Consider the following 12,800-nt stretch of genomic DNA (forward strand, 5'->3'; position numbering starts at 1 on the left):
AATGACCCAGATTTAGCATGAAGTTATAGGTTTCACATGAGCACATTCCATTTGTAGCTGAAAAAGAGGTGTCACTTAATTAGAAAGACAAGTGAAATAAAAGCATTCTTAGGTATTTCGGTTAAGAAAGCTGTGCATACTTTAGCTCAGCTTTCAGTATTTTGGGTACATTTTGCTTTGTAGCCTTGAGTTTATCTATGATAACTATTAGTTCACTTGGAGCATGTAAAATACATTGGTTTTGACAGACAACCGCACTTGGGCATCTATCATATGTCTGAGCTGAGCCTTCATTTTTTTTTTCAGCTGAAGTGTATCTCTTGCTTGGCTTGATCAGTATCTACCTCATGTACTGAATGCCTTTTTACAGGGTTGCGTTGCCACAGGAGACTTGTGCGCTTTTGGGCGTTTGGTGAGTGGTGTCACCAATCACCATGAGCCCCGAGCCCAGCATGGGTTATGACCCCCTGCAAGCCTGGCTGTGCTAGGTGTCCCCGTGTCTGATGAAACTGGGGTCTTGGCAGTTGAGTCAAGCCCGGGCTAGGTTTCCTTCAAAGGCCACCCAGGTTAGGCAACACACCACCCCAGCCCACGCCCTGCACAAACAGGTGTCCTGTGTTGGCTCGCCTAGGACGATTCGGTCAGTCGCTTTGCTTCACCACTCCTTTCCTCTGACGTTCTTCTCCATCCCTGTTTTCAACCTCTCATCTTTCTTTGAAAGTGAAGAGGAATTATATAGCCCATGGGTGTTGAAAACCACCAGGGTGTGACATGACGACACCAGATACTTTACTATGAAAATATCTCACCCCATGAGAATCCAATGGCCTGGACACAAAGAGGCTTTGCATGGTTGGAACGACTGGATGTGCAGCAGCCTCAGCGTTTTTGCCTTTGAATAGACCAATCTCACCAGCCAGTTTCATTAAGCCTCCGCTGCCACAATGCATCAAAGAAACTTAATCTGCATGTGGGAAAACCCCGCTGGAGCTTTGCATGTGACGAGACGACACGAGCCGTCTCGTGCTTTGCCTCCTGTGAACTAAAGTTATGGCGGCATCACGCATGCGTGGAATGCTTAGTGAGATCTGCCTATTGGGACAGTTGATGGCAACAATAGATGACTGTTCCCGTCTATGGTTGTGGACACCTGGAGCACCAGTCGAGACAGCTGCCTCTGCTGTCTCGGCAAACCCAGTATCTCGGCGTGCCCATGGCAGCCCTCTCCCTTGGTGCGGCATGACTGCTGTACAGTGTGGACGGTGTGATCCTCATGCATTCTCTCAGATGCATGGTGTCTACACCGTTAGGAGAGCAACATTTGGCAGTGTGGGTGCGCTGGCGTAAATGAATGGAGACAAATGTATATTTTCCTGGTGAAGTATTTGGTGACACTGTCAACTGGCATGCTTGCAGCCAGGCTAGCAATGGCCGTGGTAAGGTGACTCGTATCACAAATGTCCCAAGATGTCTCCGTCACATTTCAATGACTGCATTAGATGTGCTTCCAAGAATGTGACATTCACAATAAAAATATAGCAATTTACTCAAGATAGATATTAAACATATTTTAATGAACCTGTATGTGCTTGTAGTTTAATTTCATTATCACTGCAGGGTCAGAAGGTTAATTGACAACAAAATTTGATTGCTTTATTTTTTTCTAGTTTTGTAATTTATGGTTCTAGGTGCATCAGCAAAAGACATAGGCATAGTTGCAAGTGATCACTCCGAAAGTTTGGGTCTATACAGCATGAGCTAATTGTATTTTTGGATAGTGATCATACAAGAAATAGCACGTTTCTATTTCAGCGGTTGCTGCTCGTGAACTCAGGAGACTGGAGTTGCAGCTATTGCTACTTCAATATGTAACGAGATTTCAGCTGCTCGTCAGACCATGGCCAGGCGGTGGAATGGATCCTCAATCCTTTGGGGGGCGTGCTTGTTGGTTTAGATCGTGAAACTTCCAGAATTATGTTCGCCTTGCAACGTCAAAATGTTGAAAAAGATTTTTCGTGTGAAGTCAGCCTAAAACAAATCTGTTTGCTACATTGTTCCACGTTTGTCACCGTTTTTTTGTTTTGTTTTTTTATAGTGATTTATAACTGTTGTGGGAAACACCAGTGCCCACCATCGAGCACAGCACCTCATGTAGAAAGCACCAGCAAAAAGATGCGAAAGAGGGTTAGCAGATAAGGCCCACCATGTAATAGATGCCACCAGCCCGACAACCCACAGGACCACGTATTGCATGCAATGAATCAGTTGTCGTCGTTAACCTGTCTCGACCACGACATGCCGGCAGCGGTGGGATCCAGTGTTGCCCATGAGAAGAACAAAGGCTATATCAAAATCATAGGAGACGAGTGAACAGTATGCGCTTCTGCTATTTGTATTGCAACCAACAGCAGCTTGTCAGCTACCCTTGAATAGACCCTTTTCGAAAGTGTGCACCAGCTATACTATGTTCCTCCTGCCGGACCAATCAGCCGGCTCCCTCTTATCACCCAGTATTGTGATTGCTGCGCCAATTGTGCCAAACTGTGCCTAAGTGCTTATTCTGCTACACTTGCTACATTTGATCAAAATGTGAGGAATTCGCACCAACATAGCACCAGAACTTAAGTTCAATTAAATAATACTGAAAATATAACAGCTGCAGGCCTCGCTGCCGGGGCGAATCGTTAGTGTAGGCTCGTGCGGGTTTTCAGGACTTTCGATAATCGTCTCAAATAACATACTATTCGATTTGATTTTGCACCAAGCACTGACAGTGCTTAGAAGTTTCACAAGTCTCGTGTTCGTGGTCTGTTCTGGTGGGTTAGTTAGCTTTGTTGAGTGCGCTTCTCACCGCGTAGTGTAATGCAGTGAAGCAACAATTGCAAATTAGGCGTCGCTATGTTGCGTGTCTTGCTTCGCCGCAGCACAAACGCGTGCTAAGGGGAAAGGTACTCCTCCAGAGCGAGACGGGGTGCAAGAAGGTATATATGGACTCTTGTACGTTTATTTTTTATGGGTCTCTTTTTTTGTCTGAATGAAGAGTTGCAGTTTCGTTACAACCCCCTTAGAACTTGAAGGACACATAGATCTAGGTGCTCAAAATGATTGCATTTTAACATTCTTTCAGTGGGATTTCGTACCTAAAATAATCATCCACAGTTGTTTGCGCTGTTCTTCATCAGTCATCGTCTTGTTGCCGTGTCTGGTGCTTACACAAGCAACTAAACAGCTGGTGTTTGTTCTCCTAATATTTGCCATCTCTCCTCACATTCGCAGTGATATAAATGAAAATGAAGTGTGGGGTTGTGCTCCAAGAGCTCTTTTTGCTCCTCCAAAATGAACTTTTGGCTGCTCAAACAGCTGCTCCAAGGCAATGACCAATCACATCACTGCTTTTATCACCTGACCCAACTCTTTGCGCGTGGGTATGGCCTGGAGCGTGATGATGTGACAAAAGAGAGGCGTATGACTAATCTAACGAGGACGTAGTTTCCACCAGTCTCAGCTTAGAAGTGAGTGGAGTATGGTAGCTGCAGCACCAATTATCGAAGTCTGCCATTATTTGGGCACACACTGTGGCCGATGTTTTGCTTGATGTTACAGAGAAAATTGCCTCATCTCAATTAAGCTTATGCGAAATTGCTTGGTAGTCTGACAACACTGAGAGCGTCACTGTTTTAATGTTAGCAAGCGTTGTCGGTACTGAAGCACGGTGGAGGACAGTATGTGATGGCGCGGCAGCTGTGTTTTCCGCCTTCTGACCATGGAACGGGGACGAACAGTTTAAACAACCTACCGCAACTGTCTGATGAAACTTTTGGAGGCCTGTGCACACGCTGGCGACAACCCGCAGTGTGTAAGCTTGTACAGCAAAGGCGAAGGATTTGCACCGCTGCTTCGACGAGGCTGTTGCCAGCGTGCACAGGCTCCTAGAGCTTCATCAGACAGTTGCGGTAGGTTGTTTAAACTGTTTGTCCACATTTCATGGTCAGAAGGCGGAAAACAGCTGCTGCGCTATCGTACACTGCCCGTACGGCTCTCTCTGATGCCTCCACTGTGCTTTGGTACCGACGACGCTTGCCAACATTAAAATGTCGACGCTCTCAGTGTTGTCAGATCACCAAACAATTTTTCATAAGGTCTATTGAGCCTCTTTGACTGGTTGCCATCTTTTGTTTTAAACATGGCATATATCGAAAGCTTTTGGTGCAGTGATTCGATCCAGGTTGGATGCAAAAGTAACCGGAATGAATTTCTGAAAGGCGGGCTGTTTGTAGTACCAGCTTCCGCCGCTAGCATCGCTTTGCAGCATCCCTTCCGAGCGAGTTTGCCGACTGGCATTGTCTGCTGCAAATATTTTTTCCAAGCGCTTCAAAATCTTTTTTTTTTTTCAATGTCTGATATGAAAGAACAACATGGGGCTGTGAATTATTGCTTTAGGTAAAACTGTGCCAGAAACTCTTGTAATGCTTCAGAGAGCTTACAAGGAAGATGCTAATAAGAAATTGCAAGTGGTTTTCTCGCTTTAAGACTGGTGATTTTTTGATCGATGAGCAACCTCGTTCTGGGCGACCTTTAACCTCCTCAACTGAAGAAGAACACAACAATATTTGGGCACTGATCACTCAGAGTTTGTTCCTCTTGGTGAATCTGTTAACCAGGTGTTTTACCGGGGAATTTTGCGACACTTGCGAAACTCAGTAGGGCAGAAATGCCCCGATATGAGGGAAAGGGGGAATGATCGTTCCATCACAACAATGCCTCAGCAGACACTGTCCTGGCATGACACCGCTTTTCAACCTCCCATATTCTCAGGACCTCGCCCCGTGTGACTTTTTTCTCTTCACCCGTATGAAAAGTCTTGAAAGGAAATAATTTTATGGATGTGGAAGGTCCTTCAAGTCAGACATTGCAAAAAACAAGGAATGATTTTGAAGCGCTTGGGGAAGAAATTCACAACATGCCGCTAGATCCTTAGCAGACGACGCCGGTCGGCAAACTAACTTGGGAAGGGTGCTGCAAGAGGTGGATGCTGGTACTACGAATGCCCGGCCTCCTGAAATTCATTTCGGTTATTTTTGGGTACCCACTCATACTTTCTTTTATTGTTGAAACTTTGGTTCTGTGGCCCAGTATCTTGCTTGGTGTAAATCATATCCCTTTTTCTGTTATACATATTTTCAGGTATTTGTTTTTTTAGAATGGTGAAGTGATTGTGATGTTGCATATTTTTATGACTTAATATGTTTGTAATGCATACATAACATTGTTTTTTTGTTTAAACGTTCCCTGTTTCTATGTAAGTTTTCTGGTTTGTTTCATATTCAAAGGGTTGTTTCTGGCTTTTGAAAGTATCATTACTATAACTATTATAGTTCGATAGTCCGGTGCTGGAAAAAGACTCCTTTTCAGATTTCCATTTCCACAATGTGTCAAAAGTACCTACAAGGTTGTTTTATGAGTTTTATTTATTTTTTAGAGGAAAGTATTTTCAATATAAAATTGTATAATCAGGTTTGGAAAATAAAATAATACAAACAATTGCCACCTGAGCACTTTGTCTTCATTATAGCCACTTTATGTATATATACTCAGTATAGTTTTGGTTGTAATGCCCTAATGTTTTGAGCTTAATACACTGTTTATATCAAGTGTCCCCATACTTGAAAAGTGCCAACCTTTTGTTGTCAACAGAAAACTGAAAGATTTAAAATAATTTGATATCGGTGTACATGTTCCCCAAAAGCAGCACAAAAAAAAGGAGAAACCTTGGCTATGCTAGTTGTTTTTGTTTCTTTTACAGGTATCCCAATCCTTTTTTTTTTTTTTCACGAGTATAATTTAGGGGATTCTAAAGTGGAGCGAGTAGAGCGACTCATCGGTCACACGATCAACACGGGAAAGCGTGCCGCCAGCGTTTGCCCGTTACAATTGTCACCTATTCTCAAGCACTAAATTTAAGTGCTTGAAAAATTTATGCCCAAACATATTTCTAGGCAAACTAAAATTGTAGAAACTTGTGTGCCTTTATTTATGGCTAACGTAAGTACATTCATACAAAAAGAACAATGAAATTTTAAACCAGTAAAAAATTATTGAACGTATCAAATATGATACACTGGGCTTTTCTGCTATGTCCTTGCCAGCTGCAGTCTCGTGGCTTGTGGTATTCAAAGAAACAGTAGCGTCGCTTGCTCAGACTCGGAGTTACATTGCATTTCGCGCACACAACTGTGCTAAATGTGTTCACGCTGGGCACACAGTTCCTGCATCGAAGTCGGTTGCTCGCCATAGTTGGAAGATGCCCAAACCCGTCTTTTTGAACGTCATCTTGGGGATGACTTGGCGGTAACTTCCTCTTCTTCATCGGAGGCGAAAGCAGACTGACCGGCCGTCCTCTTGGCGCATTTCCAGTAGAGATTGGGCTTTCTGATAAACTGGCAATGAAGGTTCTCAGCTTGAGTGGCCGCTCCTTCAGCTGATGGCTTTGGCGCCTGTGAATATTCCACGCATTCACGACACAGATGAAGATAACATGATATATGTGGTACGCGTACCAGCGCCTCGACCGAATGGTGTATTTGTACAGCGACACTTGATAATTATGCTGGTCGATCCCCCCCCCCCCCTAAAACTGTTGTACATACCAACAATTGCCGGGCGTGTGATGTCGATGTGGAGTTTGGTCTTCCGGTCATACCGTTTGACTTGCTGAATTGACTCAACAGAGACGAAGTTTGACACTATACTCTGTTTCACCTTATGCTGTACCGCAGGAAAGGCTGTAAGCGCGAGCTCCTTACTCTGGGGTAGATCTCGGCGGCACAAGCTCTCGTGCAGTAAGGGCAGCTGTCAACGCTATGAGCTCGCGCTTCCAGCCTTCGCTGGGGTACAACATCAGGTGAAACAGAGTATAGGGTGACAGCTTTCCTGTCAAACCAGCGAACTACCACAATTCCTTTGTCATTGCCAACTTTGTAATCATGTGAGCCTTGGCCAACTTTTCTCAGAGTCTTCTCATCCTGGAGTTTGCAGTCTCTCAGCCGATTTTGCCTCAGAGTTCCAACGTACTGTATTCCTCTCGTTAGCCCTTCAACAAGGTTCAAAGAGCTAAAAAAATTGTCAGCTGCAACCTTGAAGTCTTCATTTGAACGTATTTCAGAGCAGATGCTCAGGACAGTATCACCCCAAGTCCAAAAATGTTGTTTTCTTTGGAGTGGCCTTGGTGTACCTCGAACTGGTAAAGGACACCGGTTGTGCCTGCCCGTCCCCAAAGCGTGAAACCCCATGGCGTCGGTTTGTTTGGGATGTACTGTTTTAGCGAGCTCCTTCCTGTAAATAACACCATTATCTCATCCATCGCATTGAACTCTTCTTGTTCCATGCTCTAGAGGTTGTGCTGGAATAAAATCCAAGGACGAATCTTCTACAACTTGTCCTCCTTCGCTTCTTTGGTCCTTTCCATGTTGTTTACAACATGCATGCATTGAATCAGCTTCAAGAAACGATTTCTCGACCTCTTGTCAGCGATAGGAGAATACCTTGTCCCATTCTCGCAGTAGCACATGACGTTCGGCATTTTGTAAGCCCCATTTTCAGGTATATTCTAATATACTGCACCAGCTCTTGCAGAGTTGTGTCACGGAGCTGCCGTGTTTCTGCGCACTGTGCACATTTGTTTGCTCCACTAGCATAGTGAGCATATCAGTACTTAGAAACTGGCGGAAAAGGAACAATGGTGAATCTATGGCATCCGGCTCAAAGAATACTTTGGAAAATTCAGCTTGACTGTTTTGGAGCAATTCCTTTCGCCATTTGTTGTATGGACGAGAAGACGAAGCTACAGGGGTGCTATGTTGCGCTTTCTGCACTCCCAGGAGACTTGGAAGAAGGAAGTGACGTCAACGACTAGAGCAAACGCAGATTGGATGTTGACAGAAGAAAACAAAATCAACATCCAATCTGCATTTGCTGCGTTGTTGACGTCACTTCCTTCTCCCTAGTCTCCCGGGAGTCCAAAAAGCGCAACATAGCAATTTTCTACGGTTTCTTCATCATCACTTGTCTCAGAGGGCTCAGCCGCGGCGGGGGGACTAATTTTCGTCACTTTCCGACAGATCACTAAAATCTCTGACATCTTCGCCGGCGACGATGTTCAATATGTTCCTAACTTAGGAACCTAAAATTAGAAAGAAAAAATCAATAAGAAAAACGGTTAAAACGTGTACCATTCAAAGCTTTACCAAAAAAAATTGTGCCATCAATTACGACCCACTGTATCGAAAAGGATACGCAGAAATTTGAAGCAATGTTACTAAGCGGACGGGACTCAAAAACAATCGCGAACGCAATAATGTGGTTGCGCAACACATTCTGAGCAAAAAAAAAACTGCCGAATATAGGACGGCTTACTGTTTTTCGAGTAAAATGATGCCGACGGGGCCGACGGTATGCCTTCGAACGAGCTGCTGCGTGCGGCCATTTTGCTCTAGCTGCCAGCAGCAGCCTGGCGGGGCCTTGCTGAATCGGAAAACTCCGTCAGCGTATCAAAACCGATACTGCAGGCTTTGGTCTTAGCCATAGAGTTATTGCAATAATACCTCTATGGTCTCAGCTTCACGCAATTTATTGTCACCTTTTGAGTTATCAAACTCCACGTAGCAAATATGATACGCTGGGCTTTGTGGGGTATTTAACAACACAAGACTAAGAATTATGTTACCTTTAGCCGATTACTGACTAGGAATGCAGATATTATTGTAACCTTTGCTGCTATTACACGCGCGGAACGAGCATGGGGCAACATGGCATTAGTAAGCTTATCACTGCGAAATCTGAAACCGAAACTGATCTGGAGCATGCCATGTGGTGTTACTTTTGCCGATTACTTTCATATCATGTTGCCTTTCAAAGCGTTAGATTAAGAGAGGTGTCTAACCGCCCAATCTAAATACTCAGAACAACTGTATACTAGTAATACTGGCAGATACTTTTTGTATTCATCAACTAAACAGCGGCAGTCACTTGCCTAATCCTTGTCAGAACCGATTAGGGCATATATACGAATCGGGTCGGTAGGGTGGTCAGAGTAGAGAGTCGCGGTGGTGTTGTGTTGCAGTTGCTTGTGCCTCGTTGTACTGTTGATATGTATGTGCTTGTAACAGTGTTCGGTATCGTGGTTGGTGTGTGTTGGCGCATGAGTTGTCATAGGTGCAGTACGTACGTAGTTCAAGAGCTCAGGAGAGTTAGTGAATGAGCTTTTTTTTTAGTGCATCTAGCGGTTACTATTACACCTCCTAGGTGGTGCAAGCTGCCGCCTGATTCAATAAACTAAGTGCTGTGAAGTCCTGTAGCTATTGATTACAAACAGCTGGCTACGGTCCAGCCGTCCAGGCTCTGCGGTCCACTGGGCTCCCTAGTGACTCTCAGATTGAAAACAATCGTAATAATTGTTTCACTCGGCAACCTAAATTATTGTTCTGTGTCGAAGAGCTGCGAAGTGCAGGCAGCAATGGATAACCACGTCGATTGAGGTAGGCCCAAACAAGAAAGAGATAGGGAAAAAAAAAGACAGAAAGCGGGGCGTTGGTGCGAGTTGAACGCCTCCCGTCGTGTCGACGAAGGTGCCCAGCGATTCATCGCCGCAAACGACAAGCATACGTTGTCTTCAATAAAGTCAGCACACCCACTCCTCGCGTTACGATTTCTTTTTTGAGCGTTCTCCGCCGGCGGTAAAAATACAGTCAATCTAGCGAGATGCCGTCGGGTGCAATCGCGACGATTCCGGAAAACACGCTGCCGTCCTCCCCGCTAATAGGTACGGTACCGGTGTCTAAGGACAGATGTTTAGAGTGTCTGGTGGCGCCTGGAAGACGTCGAATAGGCGTATGCGCCCTATTCTCTAACTCGGCCGAAAAGCCGTGCTGTTCGCTAGGCCTTACCGGGGAATCCGAGCCTCGCTAACCGTCCGCCATGTTGCTTTTGGGGGTAGTCAAATTTCACTACATGCTTTTTGACTACATGTGGAGTCGTCATTTTTACCCTAGGGGTCGTTATATTTGGCACAACTTTTTACCACCCCAAAGGTAGTAACCTATGACTACTTTTGTTTTTAGAGTGTACAAGCTGTACAACAAGCAGCCTCCATGGATGAGGGGCGCTGTTTTCGCTCGCATCGACTGTCATCTGAACCTCTCAGCGTTTCGCGCTCGCAATTACCGACCAAAAGAGCGGTCCGCTAAGAAGGCTTGTCATCGCCACCAAAAAAAAAAGGGGGGGGGGGGGGGGGGGGCAAAGTGGTCTACTACAAAGCTAGTCATCTTGCCTCTTTTGGTTGAATCACCAGGCTCGCACGACCTACGAGACGAATAACGGCGGAAAAGTTTTTAGAAGGATCAGATGCAAATACATTGTTCAGGGAAACCATTTGGCTTCGCGTCTGCTGCAAAACGCTATCCTTGGGACTTGCAGACGTCTATCAAGCGAACCTGGTGGAAATTTTAAAAAATTGCCCAATACAATGATGGCAAACGATCCATTTTGTTTGTGATTGATAAGTTTTCACAATTTCTCCCTGCCGTCCCCATAGCTCGAAATACAGGAGAGGAAGCTGTGAGGTCGTTGAAAATTGTCTTTCCCAGAATGAATAAAAGCAAGGTTTAATATACGGATCACGGTCGTGAATTGTACGGGGAATTTGTTGCGTCGCTTCTGGAGAAGCCATCGGCGCCTTTCAAGGCGAGTACAGCTAGAACTAGTCTGACCTTCTGTTGTGCCAACTACGCAGGCGTCAGCTGTATAGGTACTCACAAATATGAAATTTTCTGCACAGGCCAGTCTCCCATGTCCCGCTCCCTTCGTTGAATGAAAGAAAATGACCCGATAGCCCGTTCTCCGTGCGTGTGTTCAGTACAGTAAGGAAAGGAAAGCGCGTTCCAAAGATGCGCGCTCGGCCCGCCCATACGACGTGGAGAACTCGAACTGTAGTAGCATCGTAAAGCCAAAAGCGCGTGCTTTAACAGCAAACACCGATAGACTCCGGCTATAATGAATCTTTTCCACATACCGAAGGCACCACGCGGTGGCTGCACGAACTAAAACTCGAGGAAGTGACCTACCTGCGCTACCAATCGATAATGGGAGCTACGCTACCAGTTTCATCGTTCTCTGAGCTGCGGCGCGTGCCCAGCGCGACTTTAAAAAGGGGCATCCGTGGCGTCCACCCAAACGTCGTGTTTTTCTTTCCGTCCATTTTCTTTCTTTGTGTAATACAATTATATATGTGCTGCAATTACTTGTTCTACGCGCTGATCCACAGCCTCCTTCCGAATTTCCTCGATTTCTCGTGCCGACTTCCGCCGCTTGGCATTAAGCGCTCGTGCGTGCGCAGAACGCTTCTCGGAAAAGGTCCATCGTTGGGATGGTCGAGTGCGAATGCGAAGAGTCGTAGCTTGCGCTCACAGTCCAGACGCTTTCGCGAGTACGAAATTGTTCGTGCTACATATAAACGTGCAGCACATGCAAATGCAGCATTCCACATAGGCGTGCAGCGCATACAGATCGCAGAGCGTCCGCTCGCGTTGTTAAACCCCACGGAGGCTACATTAATCCCGCAAGTCGGAAACTGTTTCATAACAGCTCGAATCATTCGTCGCGATCAAGCACTCGGTAGAACGCAAACTAGCTAGCGGCACCGCGCCGTGCTGCCCCAGTGCCGTAACGCGACAAAAACACTGCCGGCATCGGTGTGTGCGATGGCATGTTGTGACGACGAAAATATATATGTACACCGTAAATAACTTCGGCGCTTCCCACTGCACTCTAAAAAAGCCGGCATGTCTACTTTCCCGCACAACACTCGAAGCGCCAACCAGCGCAACTTACGGAGGCAGCTCACCGAATGACGATGCTGAAACATATGGTTAGACCAAAAAACGCAGTCTTAGTTGTGACATTAAGCAATGCAAGCGTGCCGTTCTGCATTGCTTAATTCACAACTCAGACCGCGTTTTCTTGTCTAAACATATGTTTCGACGTCGTCATTCGTTGAGCTGCCTCCGTAAGTTGCGGTGATTGGCTCTCCGAGTGTTGTGCGGGAAAGTAGACGCACGGGCGTCTTTTAGAGTTTGGCGTACGCGCGCTACACTATAAAAACGTCTGTGCGTCTACTTTCACGCACAACACTCCGAGAACCAATTAGCGCAACTTACGAAGGCAGCTCAGCGAATGACGATGCCGAAACATCTGTTTCGACCAAAAAACACAGACTGAGTTGTGACATTAAGCAATGCAAGCGTGACGTTTTGCATTGCTTAATGTCACAACTCATACTGCGTTTTTTGGTCTAAACATATGTTTCAGCATCGTCATTCGCTGAGCTGCCTCCGTAAGTTGCACTGATTGGCTCTCCGAGTGTTGTGCATGAAAGTAGAGGCACAGACTTTTTTTAGAGTGTAAGCCTAAGCCAGCAAGTAGATATGTGTTCTACCTAGGTCGCCGGTTATCTTATTGGGAGCCACGGGCGTGTCATCTACTGTAAAACCAAATATCATATAGCTTCGCCAATACTGGAAACTCCTCCGAAAACCCATTGGCGCCTCTAGCGGACTGGAAGTCTACGCAAACAGACTACGCAATGGAAAAGTATAGGCTCCGCGACGTCCTCGAGCTTTGCATGCCTCGTTTCGTCACCCTAACAGCAGAAACAATTTTTTACGGTCAGTCCGCTTGCAAAGCGGAATCCACTGATCGCAGCTGCAACGACAATCAAATAACAAGGCGCAGAGAAACAAAGATAGAGG

This window comes from Ixodes scapularis, unplaced genomic scaffold (genome assembly GCF_016920785.2).
Source record: "Ixodes scapularis isolate PalLabHiFi unplaced genomic scaffold, ASM1692078v2 PGA_scaffold6__148_contigs__length_123643588, whole genome shotgun sequence".
In the NCBI taxonomy this organism is placed as follows: domain Eukaryota; kingdom Metazoa; phylum Arthropoda; class Arachnida; order Ixodida; family Ixodidae; genus Ixodes; species Ixodes scapularis.